The sequence below is a fragment of the Notolabrus celidotus genome, chromosome 22 (genome assembly GCF_009762535.1).
Source record: "Notolabrus celidotus isolate fNotCel1 chromosome 22, fNotCel1.pri, whole genome shotgun sequence".
Taxonomy (NCBI): domain Eukaryota; kingdom Metazoa; phylum Chordata; class Actinopteri; order Labriformes; family Labridae; genus Notolabrus; species Notolabrus celidotus.
In genome coordinates this window covers 6,615,272-6,637,144 of record NC_048293.1, presented here as the reverse complement: position 1 = coordinate 6,637,144, position 21,873 = coordinate 6,615,272, and the positions used below count along the sequence as shown (strand labels likewise).

Genomic DNA, 21,873 nt, shown 5'->3' with positions numbered 1-21,873 from the left:
CGCTAAAAACGCGCACATCCCTACTTTTTAGAGTGAAACTGAGACTCTTTAGAAACAGATGAATAGAGGCTTCTTTGGAGGGATGTAAAGAACAAAGATATGAGAGCATGTATTTTGTAGACCTGTCTGAAAATGGTAAATTGCACTTCCCTTTTGATTTTGAGTTGCTTCTCAAGTTGCCAGTTTGACAGTAAAAATGCAGCGCACAGCAAAGACAGTATTGGCTTTATTTTAACTACTGGCTACACCGTAATGCCTGAGAAGTTGGCCATCTTTCCCAGAGGCTATATTGCAATCAGACAATAGCTGCTGGGTTCCAGTGATTGACTCTGTGTCAAGAGCATGCAACATATTACATAAGGGGCATCACAGTAATGGGTTAGACACATTGATTGCTTGGCTGTTTGCTTCACAAGTACAGTATAGATTGGGTCATTACCATGGTCACAAACGACAGTATCTGCACTCTGTGTAAGAATGCAATTACCCATCAGTCAGTGAATTTCTACATAGCCCAAGTCACACACTTCTCTCTCTCTGGCCCTCCTCCTCTCTTGTCTCACTTTCTTTCAAATTGAGCGACCGCAAGCGCCCGAAATTTCATTGTTTATGTATTTATTCATTGTGAAGCAGGGATTACTGACTTTACAAGGTCATTCAAACAGATGAGTGAATACTCTATTGACTGAAATGTAAATACAGGCTCATACTGGGCTCCAGTCACACACAGCTCGACGTACAGCAGCTGTCTTCATTGTCCTTCATTGTCAGCCAGAGGAGGAAAAGTGTTTTCCTTAAACTGCTGATTAAGTCGCTCCCGCCGCTGCCATCAGGGTCCAGGGATCTTGGGAAATGGAAAACTAGAAAATTAGATGTTGATATTGATCGTACTATCAAAAACAGAGGGCACCTTTTAGTTTATATTAGATTAACTGACGGCTACATAATAAGCCTTTTTATTTCTTTACCCTTTGTTGGGAATATTATGGGAATTTTCTGGAAAAGCACCTCGTTTGGATGTGAAATGGGGCCAACAACACAGGGGATGCTTTTACAATTTATGGAACATTTCTCCATGCCAAGCCTTTTTTTCTTTTGTAAATTGATTGTGAGAATTATTGTTGATTTGTTTAGAAAGCCATGGGGTTTAGGTAAACAGAATGGGATGGGTTTTGCCCACAATCACAATAATATCACAATATGGCTATTCTGTGATCATTGATATACTGCAAGACAGTCATGTAATAATACCTACATCGAAATGTCTAAAAAACTGAAGAATACAAAATGCCCCTGATAGGCTAAGTGCAAGATTGTCATTAAAGCCACCCAGGTGAGAGTCAATTGAAATTCTGTTTAAAGGGCTGTCTATTATTAGTTTCAAATTTAAATATAGATACTTAGCTCCAGGATGATGATATTGTACCGTATTGATATTTTTCACACCCCTAAAAGATGGAAAATAATGACTCCACTGCACTTTTGAATATCACATTTCCCTCCAAAAACTCCCAAACAGCTTGGTTGGCAAAATAATATGCACCCTGTGTCAAACTGAATTACAAATATCACCAAAGTACTCTCAGGCTGTTTTCGAAACTGCCTACCATACTAGCAGTATTCAGTATGCAGTATGTGAAAAAGAGCAAAATCTGCAGTATGCCAAAACGACCAAGTTGTCTTACTGTTTCGGGGAAATTTCACAGTATGCATTGGACCAGTCTCCCTTGCATACTGTTTCCCACAATGCACAGCGCTCGTTCCGCTTTTTCTTTTTTGACGGGGGGAACTCCTTTTATAGGTGCTGTGAAAACTATTAATTTCCATATAAACCACTTCTTAACTTTTTAAATCATAAGTGGATGCTAAAGAAGCAGTTTCGCTATCAGCTTGGCCATTGTTTACATCCGCTTTCCGAAACCGTAAATCCAGTGACGTCTGGTCCAGCATACAGCATAACAGATCTAACAGAACAGTCATACTACATACTAAATCCAAATGCAGTAGGTAGTCGAAAACAGTCAAAGTTTGAGCTACCACCTACGAGCTAAGCATACAGGTTCAGCTAATTAGACTGATGTCAGCCGGCAACTGCATCACAAAAGTAAGCAAGGCACTATTTTGTGTGTGAATCACTGCAGACCAATGAATGAAACCAGATTGAGGAATTTAAGTACTTGCTTAATGGGTGGCAGCAGACAGCAGGCCATCATTGTGGAAGACTGGCGTCCAAGCGAGTTCCTCAGGTTGGCAGTTCCTCGGGTTGGCAGGTTGTGACCACTGACTGTATAGAGAATGGACAATGGCACTTCATTTCCATCCATTGTGAGCTTTGAAGCTTTGAAAATAGTGTATTAGAAAAGGACTGTTGAGAGGGACACTCTTGTGATTATGAAACCAAGGTATGCATGTTGGATTGAGTCAAAATGAACAACAATACCTGTGTTCATTGTATTGGAAGAAGTTTTAACCAAGTGAAAATGTTAAAAAAGTTTTCATACAACAATTAAGCTGAGAGGCCTGAGCAATCTTAAGCTCTGGTTTTATAATCAGTAATGCTTTTAGGACTCTATGTTTGGATTTGGTCCATTGGAACATAAATACAGTTTAGAAATACAGGAATAAAAACAGATTATACGAAGGCAGAAGTGACATTGAAACTGTGTTCTTGACAGAAGGACTGGTCTCAATGGTGCATAAAAGAATCAAGAAGTAATCTGAGCTAATCACTAAACGGAAACATCTCACTTTAAAGTCCCTTTCTTCAGCTCCAGTCAAGCTGCTGGTGTCAAAGGTGAGAACAAGCAGAAAGTTAATGTGGCCGAGGTTGTCGTTCCTGTGTGTGAAAGGGCTTATTGACACGGGTTCAGAGGGACAAACAAACACTGCTATCCTTCCTGTCCACTTTTCTGCTGATCCATCCATCCTCTGGGCTCCGCTCCTCCCAAACAGTGTTCTGTCAAATCCTGCTAAGCTCCCCATCTCTTCATCACATTCTTCTTTCTTCTCCTTTATCATCCCTTTGACATCTACACATAGGGGGTAAAATGGAGTCATCAGTCTGTCTGTCAGAGGGAAAGGTCATTAGTCGGTGAGGGGGAGAGGGCAAGACAGGCGAAAGGACGCCTCAAGGTAATCATGAAGGGAACAGGTACACACCAGCTTAAAAATGTATGTAAAAAAAATATGTCAACTATTTAGTGATATCTGATTTTAATGATTTTTAAAGTCTTGGTTTTCCCAAGAGTTTATTACATTCCAGGCTGATGTGTCAAATTTAAGATGAAAACTCCTAAATAGTCTGAGTGGTTGGCATCTAAGAAAATGCTTTCAAATAATTTATTGACTCTATTATCTTTGGCAGTAAAAAGGCTGTGAAGAGTCAAGTGAATTTTGGAACAAACGTTTTATCTTACATCAAAGTGTTTAAATCTATTTTTATTGCTAATATGACAAAGAATCAATCATTCTGGGATCGAGGAAACCACTAGGTACTTGTAGCTGGAGTTTGAGGGCTTAAACAAGTTATCACGTGATCCATATAAGCAGATGGCAAATTTATGAGCTGTGAACGGCTAACTGTGAACCTGCAAACCAGGCTCATCATGGATGCCTGACAAGTGCACAAAATAAAGATAAGGCCTGTTTCTGTAAGTTTATCTGAGCTACGACAAGTCCAACCAAAACCAATGAAAATTCCTACACGATTTTTAGAATAATGACATTTTTTTCAAAATTTGTATTCACCCTGCAACCCCCACTCAGTATTCATGGACAGCTCGGTGTGGTTGATATCACATATTTGTTCTGCATTATCCCTCAAACACAAATCCTCATCCAAATGGAATGAAATGGCTTCAGCTCATTGGAACGAAAAACATCTGCGTATTCTGCTCGCACCTGATAAAAACTTTACATCGCCAGTTCCACAAAGAGGATCAGCGTGATTCTCCTGAGAGAGGGAAGAATTCAGCTCGGCCCCAACATGTGCAGAGAACTTCTGACATGTTCACGCTAACATGGATAAATGTGTTGCGTAACCAGTTAACCATCTGTTTGAGAGGATGGCAGATAAATATGAGGTAAACAGTGGATGTGATGGTGTAAAAGCAAAGTGAATGTAGAGCAGTGTTAGTTGGATAATTGGGAGAAAAAGGGAGGTTGTATTGAAAAAGAGGAAAAAAGGGCGCAGTGAGCTGTGAGAAGAGGATGATATACAGAGATGAGTTCATGGACAGCTGGGTGATGAAGGGTGAGGGGAGAGAGGGTGAAAAGTGGGAGGGGTGATTCCTAATCTTGTTGTTTTTCCGTCTATGATGTCTCCTGTCGAACCCGCTTTCTACACGCTTGTCTGAGTCCACAAACAGCACACCCGCTCTCATTCCCATGCAACTCAGCACTATGTCAACCTGCGCCTTCCATCCCAGCCCCGATCGCACAAAGGATAACACACACTCGGAGGACGCCACAGACATGTGCCCTCACAAAATAGTCTCAATGGCAACACGGGCAACTTTTCCAAACCATCACTTTTTTTTACCTGACAAAGCAAAATTTGCAATTGTTTATATGGTAAACAACAGAGAAGTTATGGTTTACTGTGCAGATTTTGATGTTAAGGACATTTGAGTGTGTGGATTCCTGAGAAAAGCCTCATCAGCCTCCACTGCCCTCTCTTACAGGCAGGAGAAGGAGAGGGCATCTGGACATCTGAGGGGAAGTCCATTATTACCACAACAACAGCCACCCCTACTGGTGGGTAATAGAACAGCAGGTAAGCCTGTGGTTATGTTCACTGGGTATAATTTGATTACAATGAATTAACAATGTTATTCAGTCTGCGGAGAGACTATTGAAAACAACCACCTTAAAAAATACAAGGTAAAAGATAACAAACAGTCATTAGTAAATGTTGTAAAGAACAACAACTAAAAAAGCTGTTTCAGTGTGACTGAGCTTTAGTAGAAATATGTTGCAAATAAAACGAGCCCATAAGAAAAGACAGCAGCAATTAAATGACATGAACAATCAATAAGACACTTGCACCTGAGCCCAACAAGCTATCACAGAGGGAGAAAAAGTGGTTATCTATTCACCTTTGCTACGAATAGCCATAAGTCACTTTTCCTCCCTTCACAGTTATTGATTTTGTCATCCAGCAGACTGAGACATCAGACCCAGAAATGAGCAAAGTTTCAGACTGTCATGTTAAGCAGATTCAGGAGGAAGTAACAGAAAAGTTAAGACAGAAGAAAATTACCAAACACTGATGTGTCTGATGCTGGCTGATCTATTCCATAGGTGCTAGAACAAGAGAAGGAAATTCATTTAAATCTGACAACGTGACAACATTTACTCAAGGGCTACACCTTATACCATATTCAATGTACTTTTTTTTTATGCAGATTTACACTCCACATATCAGATGTAAAAATGTCCTTTGCAGTCAATTGAACCCAAGTTTCTTCCTGGAGACCAAATTCATTTTTGTATCCATATTTAAACTCGGTGATCTTAAATCTAAGTAGAAAAAACATAGGAACCCAAATGAAGTCATAGTTGGTGAAGTCTGACAGGAGAAATCACAAGACAAATAGGGTGAAAATATCCATTTAATTACAAAGCATGATCAGTTTGTATCAAGGTGAGACAGGATTTCAACTTGGACAACCTTTATTCAACGTCCTTTAATGTTGGTTCTGAAGGCTATAATGATAAGGTAGGTTAGTGATGAGTCTCCTTCTATTTAATTCATATCTTGAGTTAAGACATTGTATTGGAGGAAACTCTCATCTTTTCAAAAGTAAATGTAACAAACCCTTGAATCTTCTGAATATTAAACTCAGTTTAGCATGGAGATAACGGAAAAGGCATAAGGCTTGTTTCCCTCATGTACAACACGACTAATAATTACCTCTGTTCTGTGCTGACTTGATTAATGCTGGATATGATCCCTGGGCCAACTATGCAAATACTCTGTTAAAGTGTTTTTTCCCTTGAAAATACATTTGAAATGAATGTGCAAAAGAAAGAAAGAAAGAAAGAAAGAAGGAAAACATCCATTACAGATTGAGCAGGAATCAAAAAGCCAATAACAGGCAAAACGTCCAAAACCCAGGTACTGAAGGCAGGACGAGATCCCAGAAAGAGGTCCAGGTTAAGAGAAAATAGAGGCTATAAATCAAGAGAGGAAGTGCAAGGGAATGTAATTTTACAGTCAGTAAAGGAAAAGAAAAAGTACACCAGTGTGAAGTGTCAGAAGCATTTTTAAGATACTTTTTACCTTTAACTCTGTTTATATCTTTAAAAAGCAACATTTATTTCCCTTATCACCTAATATCAATAATTATTAGTGATTACCTTACTTTTTCTTAAGAGTTTTGTGCAAACATATACCTTTTTTTTTTTTTTTGCCTTTTATTCAACTTACATTAATTCTGCTTGCAATACTTAATACTTATGTAAAGTTTGACTGAAGGAAAATTACATAAAGCACTTTACTTATTTAAAGCTCCCATAAGGAACTTTTGGTGTATGTCGATTTTGGCGCACCAAGGCTGATAAAGCAGTCTTGGCTGATCTTGTAGTGTACATGTAATGTTAGTGTGTCTTGACAAAATAATCTCATTCTGCTATCTTTTATCTATCTGTCAATCTATCAATCTATCTATCTATCTATCTATCTATCTATCTATCTATCTATCTATCTATCTATCTATCAATCAATCAATCAATCAATCAATCAATCAATCAATCAGTCAATCAGTCAATCAATCAATCAATCAATCAATCAATCAATCAATCAATATTTATTTGTATAGTGCAACGTTATCTCAAGACGCTTCTACAAACAAAGCAGTTTAGGCCATACCCTATGTTAAATTATTAACTAAGACTGAACATAAAGACAGGGTAAGATCCAGTCCCCTCTTACTGACAGGACTCAGTCTTATCTCATCTTAATCCACAATGAGCATTGCACCTTACAGTATTTAGCTAGTTACAGCGGCAAGGACAAATTCATTTAAACAGGCAGAAACCTTGAGCAGAACCAGACTCATGTAAGACAGCCATCTGACTCAACAAATGTAACCCTCATTGAGAAAAGCAGTGGAAATATGTGAAAGGAAGCCTGTTAATGCAGTTAATCGCTTGGTCTAACATCCCCTCACACATACACACAACACCCCCAGTCAGTCACGGGACTTTCCTGTTGTGGGCACAACCTTTGGATCATGACACCATTTACAGGCTCCAGCAAAAAATCATTACTCAGACAAAAGTCACCCATCTTTATGCGGTCACAAAGCAAAACGATTTACACATAAGATATCAGTTTGTATCAATATTAACTTCCACTTGAACCGCAGTCTCCTTGTTCACAGTCCCTGTACTTTTACCGAGGAGTCGCTAGTGGCATTTAAAAGCACCAAAGCTTGGTTATCTTGTTTGCTTTTTCAGATCATAAAGAGGCCTGAATATAAATTTCAGTCTGTTTCATAACCAGAAAAAGCTACTCACATGAGCTTTAAAGATCTGAATGCATCTTCTGCTCATGTTTATGAGTTGTAACTGACAAGCTAGACACAGCACAGGTGTTTCTAATAACATTCACAACGGCTCTGTTATATTGAAGTTTCCCACTCGTGACAGTGTGATAGTAAGCCAGAATGCACTTTACCAGAGATGTAGCACTCATTCATTCTATTACCTACTGTGTTTTTACCTTGTCAGACTGTCCGCAGTGAAAAATGTCCAGTAATGGGTGTTAATTTGCATTTTGTTGTCTGGTCATTAGCTTCTTATAAGAACAATATTTTTGTTGTCAAAATCAGTAAAACAAATCCTTTCCCTTTGGAGTTTATTTATTTATTTAATAGTCTTTAAGTCAATTTGATTAATTATTTTAATAGGAAAGAATCAAACAACCTCTAATTAATGACTCATTAATCACTGCAGAGCTGGTTGCTTTTTAGAAATACAGTAAGCTGTTTTTAAATAGTGATAGTGCTTCTTTTATCTCCCTCTTAGAACTGCAATTATAAATGTGAGTGATACAAAATAAGAGATTCGATATTTTGTAAATGATTTTTGATGTGAATATAAATCGCAGTAATAGAATACTTGTTCCTATTGTTAGCTTATTTCTACCCTTTAAAGCCTTAATAAGTGGTTTACTTGATCATACAAAGACTTAAAGTTATGCATAATGAAGGGCACTCACTATAATAACTTTTGGCTCCAATAAAATCAAGTTGGCCAAATTCAGAAACTCAAGGCTTCATAATGGCATCATAGCAGTCATGTCCACTTCTTGAACATTGTAAAAGTGTCCTTCGGATTTTGGAGTAAAAGACTGAAAGTAGACGGCTGCAGTAACTGTGTGGTCCTCAAATAAGCATGAAACAGATCACTGGCTTTGAAGTCTTCATCGCCCAAGGCCGCAGCTCTCTTAAAGGAATAATCAGTGACATTTAACTGCCTTGTTGTACAAAATGGATGTAATACACCAGCAGGGGGTTTACAAAGGCTGAACAATGCCTGTTGCTCTACTGCTCTCCAAACCAGCTCTTTCTTCCATCTTTCTTCCTGTTTAAAAATGAGCTGTTTTCATTGTGAGCATTTCAACCTTGAAGAAATGAGACTCACCATGACTTGGTGCCCTGCTGCACTATCATTCATTAGAGAAGACAAACACAGTCATATCTTTCCTCCATATCTTCCTGCAATGATCTTGAGTTATCTGCTGCAAAGAAGATCATTTATGCCGAACCGGATTCCAGAGACAATATTAAAACAGCCTCCATCACAGATTCTTCATCGAGCGAGGACTCATGAGGAACACAGTAACTGGAAGAACTCACCGTGAACTCAATCAAACAGCCGCTCTACGGTAAGTAGCACCGACTGTTTCTGTTCACTTCACCAAAGTGATGTCTCCATGGCAACTAGAAAACAGTTTCTGAACTCAGTTCCCTCAGATGAAACCTTGGGAGGAAACACAGTGCCAGGAAATAGATGAACTCTGGATGGAAACATTTCATCTGTGTTGGATTGGTTAATAGGTGGTGTCCCACTATTTAACAACTGGATCACCTTTAGATGAATCAGGTGGTTAAGCCGCATTCATTGAGGCTGTTCGCACACGCTGAAAGCATCAACCAGACTGAGGGAGGTTTAGTAGACAGGTTATAGGATAGGATATAGTGATGGGAATTCCGGCTCTTTTTAGAGAGACGGTTCTTTTGGCTCGGCTCACTACAAAGAGCCGGCTCTTTCGGCTCCCAAGTGGCTCCTCAGATTTTTTTCTTGTTTGAATGACTAAAATAATGTAAAATGATATGTAAAATTAATTAATAATGTAAAAAACATACATTATATGAAATGTGCATCATTTAAAAGGCTTTATTTATATTCTCAACATGGAGCAGAGTTCTACAGAAACTAAATTATAAAGTACAAAAACAAGACTCATCACAATTAGACAAATAGATCAAATCTCTGATTGTCTGTATATTATTTATAAACTTTTAAACACCTTCATTAACAGCAGGTTACCTTCACTGTCTTTATTCTTCACTTATTGCACTGATGGATAAACAATTCTAATGTCCATGACCTGGATGACTGAGAACCTTCACAGACACTTCTAATGTGCCTTTGCAGGGTTTTTTTGGAGCCTGATTGATGACACTTTCATCTTGCAGTCTTCCCTCTGCCGTTGAACAGTCTATGCCTTTTAAATGTGTCTAAAGTTTTCTGTGTTTTCTGCAGTCACTCGTTTTCTCACCTTTCCAGTACGTTCTCTCTGTCGCACACGTTCTCCCTCTCGTCTCCCTCCTGTTGGTGTGCTCACTGTGCTGTCTGTGTCTCTGACCCCTTCCCTCCCCGTTCTACTCAATGTAGACACGTGATTGGTCAAGACGCCACCATGTCTTGACCAATCACGTGAGGCTTTCACAGAAAAAGACGAGGAAAAACAACAAAACGGCTCCCAGTCAGGAGCTGGCTCCCGTCGTTCACTTCAAAGAGCCGGCTCTTAGAGCCGGATTGTTCGCGACCGACACATCACTAATATAGTTAGACTTTTCAATCATGTCAGTCACTTAAGAATCACAATGAGTCTGCTGGGCGCTACAGTACACTGTCATTCCAGTCCCACATCCCTAATGTCACCCGGTCAGCACCTCCATCTCCGTAGCATCTCTCGCCTGCGTCCATATCTCTCTCCCCCAACAGTACATCCATTCTGGTTCACACTGTGGTCACCTCCCGCCTAGATTACTGCAACTCCCTTCTTTTTGGTTTACCTGACAAATCCATCCATAAACTTCAACTAGCTCAAATCTCTGCTGCCTGCATCTTCACCAGAACCCCCTCCACCAGCCACATCACACCTGTCCTGCAGCAACTCCACCGGCTTCCCATTGAATACTGCATCATTTTCAAGATTCTGTTCCTCACTTTCAAGGTCATCAACAACCTAGCCCCTCAGTACCTCATTGACCTCCTCCAAACAAAAATGCCCACTCGTAGTCTCAGGTCCTCATCTTCCATCCAACTCACCCTCCCATCTGCTCACTTGACCACCATGGGGTCTAGAGCCTTCAGCCACTCGGCTCCCCGCCTTTGGAACTCTGTCCCCCTGGACGTACAAAATTCCACCTCTCCCACCACCTTTAAATCCCGCCTAAAAACTCACCTTTTCCGCCAACCATACTCACTCTGATCTGTCTCTTTGGGACTAGTATTGTGTCTTTATTCTGTTGTATTTATGTATTTATTTACTGTGTTGCTTTTATTGCTGTGTTGTAAGGTGACATTGAGTGTCCAGAAAGGCGCCTATAAATAAAGTTGATTATTAATTACAGGTATTAATGGCTTACAAAATGATTGGTTGTGCTATGCTTAAATTTTCTTAGCCTTTAAGGGACATAAGCAACATGAACTTTCTCATAAAAAAAACACCTTCCACCTCTCCCTCTGCTACCTAATATCATTCACATATTCACAATGTACAATAGCCTATGTAGCACCTATGCCTTAGCAGTCTTGTTGTCTTAAATAATGTCTATTTCTTTTATTTAATTGTTTTTTGCGCTACCTCTCTAGCATCTGACTGGGAGTTACCACATTTTAAAAGTTGAGTTTAGTCGTCACTGCCAACTGTCTAAGCTCTCATTATGGCCCTTGGTGTGGACAGGCCCTTTTACCTCTGGATGTTGTAGCCTAGTGCTTTTCTAGCTGTTACCATTAGTGCTACTGTAACCTGTCAAGAAGGGATAGGGAATCCTCAGCATCGCTCTTCAGCCCCTTACACTCCCAGAGCCAACACCATCCAATAAATGGCTCCCTGATATTAACCCTATAGTCTGCGCCTTTTATTAGGAGCCTTCTATTTCCGTATCTTGTCCAAGGTCTTCCTTCTGATTGACTCTATTTTTGCAGTAAATGCCCTTGCAGGCAAAGGGTGGACATAGGGATAAGGCATTTACCAAAAGCTGCCATAGATTCTGATCAACACAACATGTGAAGAAATGGAAAGAAACAACAACAATTTCACCCTTTTTCTGAAATGCTTCATTTCAGTCACTGTCTCCTTAAGCCCCAGCACTCCAGAAGCTTCCTCCACTGTTGCCATGCTACAAAGTTGTGTTTCAGAAATATAGCTTGGACCCCAAAACTGACCTGGAAAGGTGTGACAGGAACAAAAATTGTGATGGTTGTTTCTCCTCCATGACATATCCAGAAGTAGATAAAAAAAGGTGGATGAAGACACAGAGACATGGAGGGGGGAGTGGCTGTTAGCACTTGGAGAAGCACTTGACCTTTTCTTCTTTTTTTTCCCTCCCCACCACATGCTGCTCCAACTCACTTTAGCATCACACACAAACACACACACACACACACACACATGCAGACAGGCCCTTGGGGTGTGTTTAGCCCTGAGGTTGCCATCTGTACCTGCCTGTTTGGTATGCATTGGGCTCTGCCCTCAGTCCCACTGAAGCCTATTCCCACTTAGCTTGCTTGCTGCTCTCTTTGCCTCCACTTAGCATTCATGTTTAGGTCCATTTACATCTGAACATATGTGATTTAATTCTTTCTTTTGTCTTTGGGAATGTTTGCATCCCTGTGTGGGCAACTATTTCGCAGGTTTCTCTGTCTGAGATCTGAGAGTTTCTCTGTCTTAGCGCTGACTTTCTTGTAGCATCGGGGACTAATCCTTCAGTGTTGGGAGACCAGCTGTTGTGCTCGACAGCCAGCTCGTCTTAAAAGCTTCATATGTCTCCCGGCTAAGTGTGTAAATATGCCTGAATCTATTTTGCCATGGAAATTATATGGTGGCATGCATGAACAGTTGAATTACCAATCAAGACTATCTTTTCATGCATGCTGTGTTAAGTGTAGGGTGCTGAGTGTCTGTGTTTGGTTATATGTGTGTGTGTGTTTTGATGAATTAGCAGTGAATAAACTGGAAAAATGGATCAACAGTTTTTCTTAATTAGCGTAAGATTTTAAACATCGAACGCTTTGATGAGAACGTTCATATTTGCCTCCGATTCCACGTCCCAGTCCCGTCAATGATATTTAAAAGTTAATTAACAGATGATCAATAGTGTTTACACTGTAAAGCGACTGGGGCAGATTCTAATTAGAATATCCATACATTATTAATGACATTAGCGAGCTCTGAAATTAAAAGGAGACAACTGCCGCCTTCAATAAAAGCAGCAATCACGGAGAAGAAGCGGTGGTAAAAGACTGAAAATGAAAGTAGATCAAGAAGTCAATGGATGAGGGGTGTCAGAGATCACAGGTCCAGAAGAGTCAGAGAAAGTTTCACTGAGTGGCTTTAAGTCATTCTGAGGTCAGGTGACACGCAATAAACTAAGGCATGTGACTGAAATTCATAAGCATTGCTTAATTATTTGAACCCAAGTGTTAAAATTATATGTAGCATCACAGAAAAATGCAGTCACCCAAGATACTTTTAAAGCCTGTGGAGGGGTAATATACAAGCACAAGGTCATCATAGATAAAGAAATGCATCTGAGCCTCTTCACTACAAACTTACTGCAGCTGTTTCTACATGACCATATGACTCCTGATTCATGTGATAAAGGATCATTTTTTTTTTCCATTCTAAACTGGGTTATTACTTGAATAGTGTTGACCATAATTTCTTTCAGATGCATAAACAATCCATTCTGTTAAACCCCCCACTGTTCTCAGCAACGCAGCTGTTGAAACGCACTACCTGACTGACATCGCAATTCTTACTGCCAACAAGACACCCATTTTTTCTGTGAGGCTATAAGTAGACAATACAAATAGTACTTGGGGGTACATGCTAACTCCAGTATTCTCACAATGTTGGAGAAGAATAAATCTTTGTATGGATACCAACACATTCTATCTTGATTTATTTATCCTGTCTATACTGATGGCACTTTATGTGCTAACTATAGTTAAATCATGCCTCTTTTGCTTCTGCAACGCCATTAAGCTGTGTAAGATGACACACTTGGACAAAATGCTGACTGCTGAACTTTGTTATAGCACTGGGGCGGAATCTCAGTGGAAAAGGGACTGAAGTCATTGGGATATGTATACTTTAGGGACAATGAATGTCAACAAATTTTCATGGGAATCTATTGAATAATTGTCTAAAGAGATTTCAAATGATATCACAGTTACAGACCAACAGGTATATGGACATTGGCCTTTTAACTCCAATTAAAAACAAAAACATCAAAACATATTTAATCAAAGTTATTTGATTGAAACATGGTTTACTTTGATTTCTTGCATCAAAGTCAGATATGCAACAGTCACAGTTTACGCCAAAATCTTACGTTTGACTCCATATCTTAAAGGTCATGGCTCTCTATATAGATATTTTGCCCTTACTGTTGACCTTTAAAGGCACCACTATGACTGTACTTCTAAGTGTGCTTGGCTGGAAATTGTGCAAATCACAGAAGGAGCAGTAGGTTTGCATGCTGTTTTCTGTTTTTGAATAAATCTTCTTGTATTATTTGGTGTTTTATTACCAATTAAATAAACGTTTATTATTGATAGCTGAAATCAAGAAAAGACCCAGGTTGTAATAAACTCTAATTGTCCTTTGACTTTTCTATCAGAACAATTTAACACTCATTTTCAGTCATTAAATCGGCCTCAAAGCGAAGGAGGGACTGTGAGATTTGAGCCTGAAAGCAGCATATGAAGATCATCTTAAGTTCATCTTGGTTCAGCCACTGCCATTTGTGTCAGGGGAGTAAGACAGAAACTTCTGAGGATGAAATGTAAGAAACTCCAAGTTAACTAATTACAAAAGGAAGCTTAAACACTCATAATTAGCCTTTCCTATTGTAGTATCGGGTTATCACAATGTCATGTCAATGTAATTTGAGCGGGAAGTGGCGGAGAAGTGGAAAGAAAGTGGAGTTAGACTTGAAAAGTAGCACTTAGAGGCTCAGCTGGGAATCCACTCCAATCATTCAGAGACCAGTGGTTTCAACAGCCTTTATACTGGGCTGACGTAATACATGTGGATATTATAATGTCGAATATGAACAAAGCTGTGCAATTTGTCAGCTGGTTAATTCCTTTTGTTGAGGTTTGTTCATCTGTTACAAAGGAAAATGTAGCATCATGGCCTGATGTTTCAAATTTTAAAAATGTATATTCTTTTAGTTTTTTCTCTTACGTGTTTCATCTCATGACTACTTTTTTATTAATTTATCATCTGGCCAAATAATGAGAGAAAACTTTTATTCTCTTAATTACTGTTTCCCAGAGCCCAGATTATGTTTTATTTTCATATTTCTGGTTTTCTTTGACTGAAGGATTCACTGCTTACAATGAATTATTAAAAATTGCTCCTGGCTCAGAAATAATCAGCTCCCCTCCATAGAGCACATTTATTCTCTAAACTGATCAAACCAACAAGGTGTAACATGTAATCAAAGAGCTTTGAAGGAGCTGTGTTGGCTTTTGTTTTCGCAATAGACTTTATAAAATCATAGACAGCACAGTAGCAACCCAGAGTGGTTGGTAAAGATTGCATAGTTCTACTTTTCTGTTCGGTTACCGTCAGCTAACTTTTCCAATGAACTGTCTATCCCAAAGACTTTCTAAAAATGGATGACAATACCGCTACTAAGAAGTGAAGCCAAAATATTAGTTATAGATAGTTTGACTTTCCCTGGTGACTGGCTGCAGTGTAGGTCATAAAGCCCGCCTCCTAAAATATATCAGATGGGACATGAGTCAAACTGGAAATGTGAAAAATGTAGTGAATACATCAACAAATACATGACTTTCTTTCACAAAAGTTTTTTCTCATCAAGCTGATTTAATTTCAACTGTTCTTTTCCATTGAAAACCAACAAGGTGTTACATGTAATCATAGAGCTTTAAAGGAGCTGGCTTTTGTTTTCGTCATAGACTTTTTAAAATCCTAGTCAGCACAATGGCAACCCAGAGTGTAGCCAAAACTTCCCCTGGTGACTGGCTGCAGTATAGGTCATAAGCCCACCCCCTCTTTGTGAACAAAGTGAACGTGGTTCAAACTGGGAAATTCAAAAACACATACTAGAACTTTTTCTCCAACATCATTTCTGTCTTAGTTGTTATTTTTTATGCTGATTTATGTGCTAGTGTTCGATTTTGGGAGTTTACTTTTATTAACTGGTAGTGTGTATTTCGAGTTAACACAATAATCTGTACTACTGTAGACTGTGCCGACCTGAGGGACTTTTTTCAGTTTAATCTACAACTTAATGCGTGTTTTGGTTGACTCCACCGGTCAGATCCCTCCTGCACATGCCTTTATCAGCACAATCTGTTGGTGCCCATTGAGGAGGTAGTTTTGCTTCATTTCTCACAATGGGAGGAGATGGAGGCGCGCTGTCCATATTAATATACAGTCATTGATTTTCATTCAGAGCCAGAGGAAAAATAGTAATTCTCAAAACATCAAATCTTAAATTACTTTTTCTAGTTGTTGTTTTTAACTGCTGGATTGTCTCCAGCCACCCAAGACCATAAAGGGGACTTGATATTGTGGGGGACTGATGGAGGGATGGATGGATAGATAGATGGATGGATTGTTCGTATTTATTAAAGAAAAAATATTTGGGTCTCAAGGAGAAACTGAAGAATCAAATTTAACTTACAATTCAAAGATTTTTTTATCAACCTTCAGACAGGATTCTCCTCCTAGACATTACATGACGTCGATGATAAAGAGAATATTATTTGAAAGTGCACATGCTCTAGCTATTGAGCCCAGCCAGCACCCACAGACACATTCCAGTGAAAAACCTCTCCAATGATACTTTTTTAATTGGTCCTGCAGAGATTAACAGAGTGCTATTGAAGCGCATCATACGACCCTGAGGTTTCAGACACAGGATGAATCGCTGACACTGTACAGTTCGAGTAGTAAGCACAGATAGGATTCTTGGTGTCATTCATCAGAGGGTTATAGATGTGCCCAGTAGGCCAGAAAACAAGAGGAAGCACGGAGCAACGAGGACGAAAGAGGCAGCAGGGATGCATTCATTTCATCTTTGATGAAAGACAAGAGACAAAATATCAAGACATTTGGGAGACCATCATTCACCATCTCTTTGCACTCGTATGTGCATGCTGGTTTGTGTGTATGTGTGTGTGTGTGTGTGTGTGTGTGTGTGTGTGTGTGTGTGTGTGTGTGTGTGTGTGTGTGTGTGTGTGTGTGTGTGTGTGTGTGTGTGTGTGTGTCTGTGTGTGTGTGTCTGTGTGTGTGTGTGTGTGCTTGTGCGTGTGTGTCTGTGAGTAAAGGGTAATTTGATTTTTGGTCCCTCGTCTTTGAGACGACTACGCAATCAAGTCCTCTGAGCTTCTAGTTTCACTTCAACTTTCAGCCTTGAAACACAAGCTCTCTCTCTCTCTCTCTCTCTCTCTCTCTCTCTCTCTCTCTCTCTCTCTCTCTCTCTTTCTGCTTCTCTGCAGCTAAATATTAGTGCATGAACACATATACACACACATCAAATCACACTAACTCAAACACATCTGTACATGTACGCACACACTCCCAGTCTCGTCTCTCACCCTCCGTAATTAAGCCTTCATCATTGATTCTGGGGGCGTTTTGGCCGTGTAACCTGATACCGGCAGAAACATTTCTTCCATTTATAACACAAGTGAGTGTGTCTGTCTTATTTGTTTGGTGCCTGTGTCTGCGTGCCTGTCTATGTGTGTGTGTGCAAGGGGTCGTGTTTCCTTGGATACACTGATGGGCTCTCAGACCGCTTGTAGCGGTCCATTAGAGATCAATGGGATCCGTGCTCCTAATTCCTACTATCAGGGCGCCTCTGATCCTTATCTGCTGTGTGGAAAATGCAGTCAAAGCCATTTCAGCCTGTCTTGCACACGCACTCACACACTTGCACATGCATACAGTATGTAGATGAAAGCATGAATGTACTCTTAGCCATGCTTCCCAGCTAGTGCATGCTGAGATAGCTTCATCTACGCAAACAAATCTTCCTGGCATCAGGTGTGTGCTTGTGTGGTGAACAAAAAAGGATGAATGTGTACTGAAGTCTTAAACAGAGATCATCCGTGCAGTGAATTGGCCCTGAGGTGATAGTGGTTAGACCATGAAAGGCAAAGCTCCTGAGCTAAGGATCAGTAGTTCAAACCAGCAGCTGGAGAATCCTGCAGTTTAGCTGCAAAGTGTGAGCAATGCCTGTTATTTTCTGGTAAAGATTTCATAGTTGTACTTTTCTGTTACCTTCAGCTAACTTTTCCAAAGCACTGTCTGTCCCATAGACTGTATAAATAATTGACGACAATACTGCTACTAAGAAGTGGAGCCAAAATGTTAGTTATTAATAGTTTGACTTTCTCTGTTGACTGGCTGCAGTATAGGTCATAAAGCTTGCCTTTTAAGTTATATCAGATGGGACATGAGGCAAACTAGCAATGTAAAATATGCATCAAATACATCAAACAAATACATGACTCTCTGTCTCAAAGGTTTTTTGCATCAAGCTGATTTAATTCCCACTGTTCTTTTCTAAAAAGAGGGGATGTGACATGTAATGATTGACAGCTCTGTTGACCAATGTGGCTCCTGCAGCATTCTTTAAAAAAAAAATTGAAGTTATATTTTTGGGGCTTTTTGCTCTTCATTGATAGGACAGCTGAAGAGAGATGAAATGTGTGCAGCAGAGTCGGGGAAGACATGCAGCAAATGGTTGCGGTTGGGAGTCGAACTGGCGACCTCTGAAATGAGGAGCCTCCGTACACTAGACCACTAGGCCACCGCGCCCCACCTGCAGCGTTCTTAACTAGGTTGGCTGCGTAGAGAAGGAACATTGACAGAAAACGTGGCAAACAGTCAATGCACTTTTTATAACTGCGAGTCTATGCTTCGTATCAACACAACATTTTGTCCTGCTTTGGACTGTACCAACCTCAGGGATCTGTGACATTTTATCAGTAAGTCAAGACTAGCATATATAGTTGTTCTTGACTTCTTCATAGAGGTTAACTTTGCAGAAACTTTGTTATAAACACGATCACTTACTCCCGGGTAGACCCCATTGCCTTTTGCGTACCTTTCCCATTGTAGAGCATAACCAGGCGCTCATGTTTCCGTACGTGCCTGCTTGTTCATGTGTACTGTTTCCTTATCAGTTGTGACTCCCTTTGTAGAGCTGCTGCGGCTGTGCTCGAGTGCCTCGGGTGTAATTTGAAGAGGTAGGTTACTGTTAGGGTAAAGCGATACAGCGGTAAACGGCATTGTTATAACGGGAAGCAGAGGGATAACGGAGCAGTCTAGATTTCACAGACGATCTGCAGCTGCTGTTATCACACAGAGCGTAATGAAACCTTTACTGGTCAGTAGCAACAGGGGACATCCTCTCTCTCTCTCTCTCTCTCTCTCTCTCTCTCTCTCTCTCTCTCTCTCTCTCTCTCTCTCTCTCTCTTTATTCTGCTTTTCCTCTGATCCTTTTTGTCCACGTCACTCCATCCCTGCATCCTTCCCCGTTTAACCTTGCTTCATCCTCTCGTCTCCTCTTTTTTTTTTTTATCTCCCTCATCATCCTTCTCCTAACCTTCTCCCATTATCGTTTCTTATTTTTTCATTTCCTCTTTCTTCTTATCTTGCCATTCATCACAACTCTTTTCCTGCATCCTCTTCCTTCTCCTTTTGTAACCCTCCTTTGTGGTATTCATTTACAGAGACACCGACTATAACTAGCCTGGAAACAGAGGATGGAAAGCAGGAGTAGGTACCTGCCATTTTTAATCTCTTTGACTTCATCTTGTGCAATTCTGCACTGCCCTTTTTCTCATTTCAGCAGCTCAAAAGACGTATTTTCATGGAGAAGTTATCAACCTCTGTGGAAATGTCAAACACATTTTTGTAGAAGCTTCAGAAGAAGGAGAAAAAAAATGTTCTGGCCGAGAAAAACCCCAACATAAGCTGCTCAGACAATAAACCAATTTAGTTAGAAAACAAATTTCACGAGAAAAAGATCACCGTTTTTGTTGTTTCCCTGCATCTGCTGTAACTTTGAAGCCCCCCACGAGGTCTCGTAAGTTTGAGATTAATTACTTTTCTTTTCCGGTCGAGCAAATTAAAGACCGCTCAGAAGAGTCCCTCATCAAGAAATCAACTAATCGGCTTCAACAACTTCACTCCCCCCGTCACCACTACCAGCCTTATCATCAGAGGGCATTCTCCCTTAATTTCAGCTCTCTGAAGATCAGTCCATCACAGGAGCTAAAAACAGAAAAACACTGTTCATTCTTCCGTACTAAAATAGATTTATTGATAAAGTGTTTCTTTGAAGAAGCGCCAAAGGGGCCTCATAAAAAAGAACCCATTCTTGCCTTGGATGTTTGGAGGCGTTTGTTTGGAGGGCCTGGGTGGTAGGAAGCTTCAGAGGTCCGCTTGTAGAGTGCCTGGTGTTTTTTTTGATTTCCCCCTCAGGGCAGTGAAGGGAGGCAGGGCAGCCACGGTGGACCTGGAAACTCCCCTCTGACCCCTCTCAACGCTCTCACCGGAGCAGAAACAGCGGCGAGCTTTCACAGCAGAGAAACCGCAGAGACGCAGGAGGCTGATAAGAGTGAAACAAGCCATTGAGTCGAGCTAAAAGAGAAGTTTTTCATTCCTCTAGAAGTGTGGGAAAGAGATCTGCCATGGGAAAAAAGATATGGGATGGGAAAAAATGTCTATGTCGCTGAGAAACAAGGGAGGGTAGAAAAGAGATTTAATTAAAAATCAACCCTTGATGGGATTACTTTAGAATCGGACGACTTTGTTTAATTCACTGACTCAGTTATTTCCTTCATTTGACCGTGAGCTGCCTTCACTGCATCCAGCCTCCTCATCTGATAGCAGGGATCAAGCACCATCCTTCTTCTGCTCTCCATCCATCTACCTCCTTTTCCCTTCTCCGTCCACCTCTCCATCTGTCCGCCCTGGCTTCCTTCCCCCCTCCACCTTTCTTCTGCACCCCCTCTTCCTTCTGTCCTTGATTTTCCTCTTCCATCCTTGTCCCACTCAGCTCCGAACAAGACCGATGAAAAGGACAACTGATTCTTTATCGCCTTGCCCTGATTCTCATCTCATCTTTAATCTACTGCTCCCAGCAATCACCTCATTCAGCTCGCTTCAACTTTGCCTTTTTTTGTGTGTCTCTTTGCTCTATATGTGTGTATGTGTGTGTGTTTCTGGTCCAGCCTCAGAGTGATAAACCGATAGCATCTCTCTCTTCAGCCCACAATGGGCCCCATAGACTGTAATAGTGCTTTCTTTCTCTTCCCATCACTCTCTATGGGCGCTGTGGCACAGTCTGTTCTGCAAAAGTAGTTTTCACATCACTATTTTCTAGATTGGCCAATTTTCTTTCTGACAAGAGAGCCGAACGGGTGCTCTGCAAAGTCTCCGGCTGCAATATCCCCACACAACTTAAGAGTCAGGTCACAGAGTTGGTTTGGTTTCCCAAAGAGAAAAAGAGACAATCTCAGTCTGGTTTCTTTTGTATTTGGCTCCAGAGAGGACAATTATACTATACAGTAAAAAAAAAACGCCTGTGGGATCTCATTTTTCACTGATGAGCTTGGGAAATATCGCTGCATCTGTAGCATTTAGTCCATTGTAACGTCTTTATTGTAGTCACACAATCTAAATTCCCTCTGAATGCACAATCAGTGCATCCGGCTAATGAATACAGCTGCCTTCTCTGACCTTGGCAGAGATGAGTGAGTCCCTATTGCCCACACGTGCATGATTACACACACACACACACACACACACACACACACACACACACACACACACACACACACACACACACACACACACACACACACAACCACACTGGCGCACACACAGGAGCATCTGCACACACACATTGAGCGGCCTTCCTGTCATCGCAGAGAGGTAAATGAGTCCCCGCTCAATAGTCCTGGCCTCCCATGGTACAAATGATCGCTGTATTCATGAGCTGACAGACCTGTTACAGCTGAATATCGGCACACGAGGTGTGTTGCTGGCAGTTACAAGTACAAATTGTGTGTTTTTTTAAGCTAATCAATGTATTGACCAATCTATAATGAGAGAGCACGTGTCTAAGACACTCCCTCACACAGAAAGTGTCAGCGTCCGGAAGTCAGCAGGAACTCCTTCTGTAGTGTAGCTGTTGTGTTGCTGTATTTTTGTTAAGTGTTTGCTAAGCTGCTGTAGAAGCCGTCGTTTACAGCGCTGCCTCTTCCCCGCTAACTGCACCCCGCGGCGTACATCTATCCATCAACAGTATGGGTCAGGCCTATTTGTTTGTTTAAAGAATATCCATTTCAGCA

The 21,873-nt window shown here is 40.7% G+C and overlaps 2 long non-coding RNA genes across 6 annotated transcripts in view; one reads left to right on the top strand and one right to left on the bottom strand.

Annotated features, from left to right (window-relative positions):
* The window catches only part of LOC117805928, a 130,779-nt gene that overhangs the window by 49,186 nt on the left and 59,720 nt on the right, over positions 1–21,873 (top strand). For 3 of the 4 annotated variants that reach the window (XR_004629564.1, XR_004629561.1, XR_004629562.1), the window contains exon 2: positions 4,683–4,774. This is a non-coding gene — a long non-coding RNA (uncharacterized LOC117805928). The remainder of the gene's footprint in view (positions 1–4,682; positions 4,775–21,873) is intronic. The other variant, XR_004629563.1, reaches the window with a different exon arrangement.
* On the bottom strand, positions 599–9,015 carry LOC117805929. Of its 2 annotated transcripts, XR_004629565.1 has the most exons (4): positions 8,650–9,015; positions 2,749–3,029; positions 2,178–2,284; positions 599–844 (listed from the first exon to the last, which is right to left on the bottom strand). It is a non-coding gene; the product is annotated as an uncharacterized LOC117805929 (long non-coding RNA). The 2 variants fall into 2 exon arrangements; XR_004629566.1 differs by lacking the exon at positions 2,749–3,029 and having other exon boundaries at positions 8,650–8,984.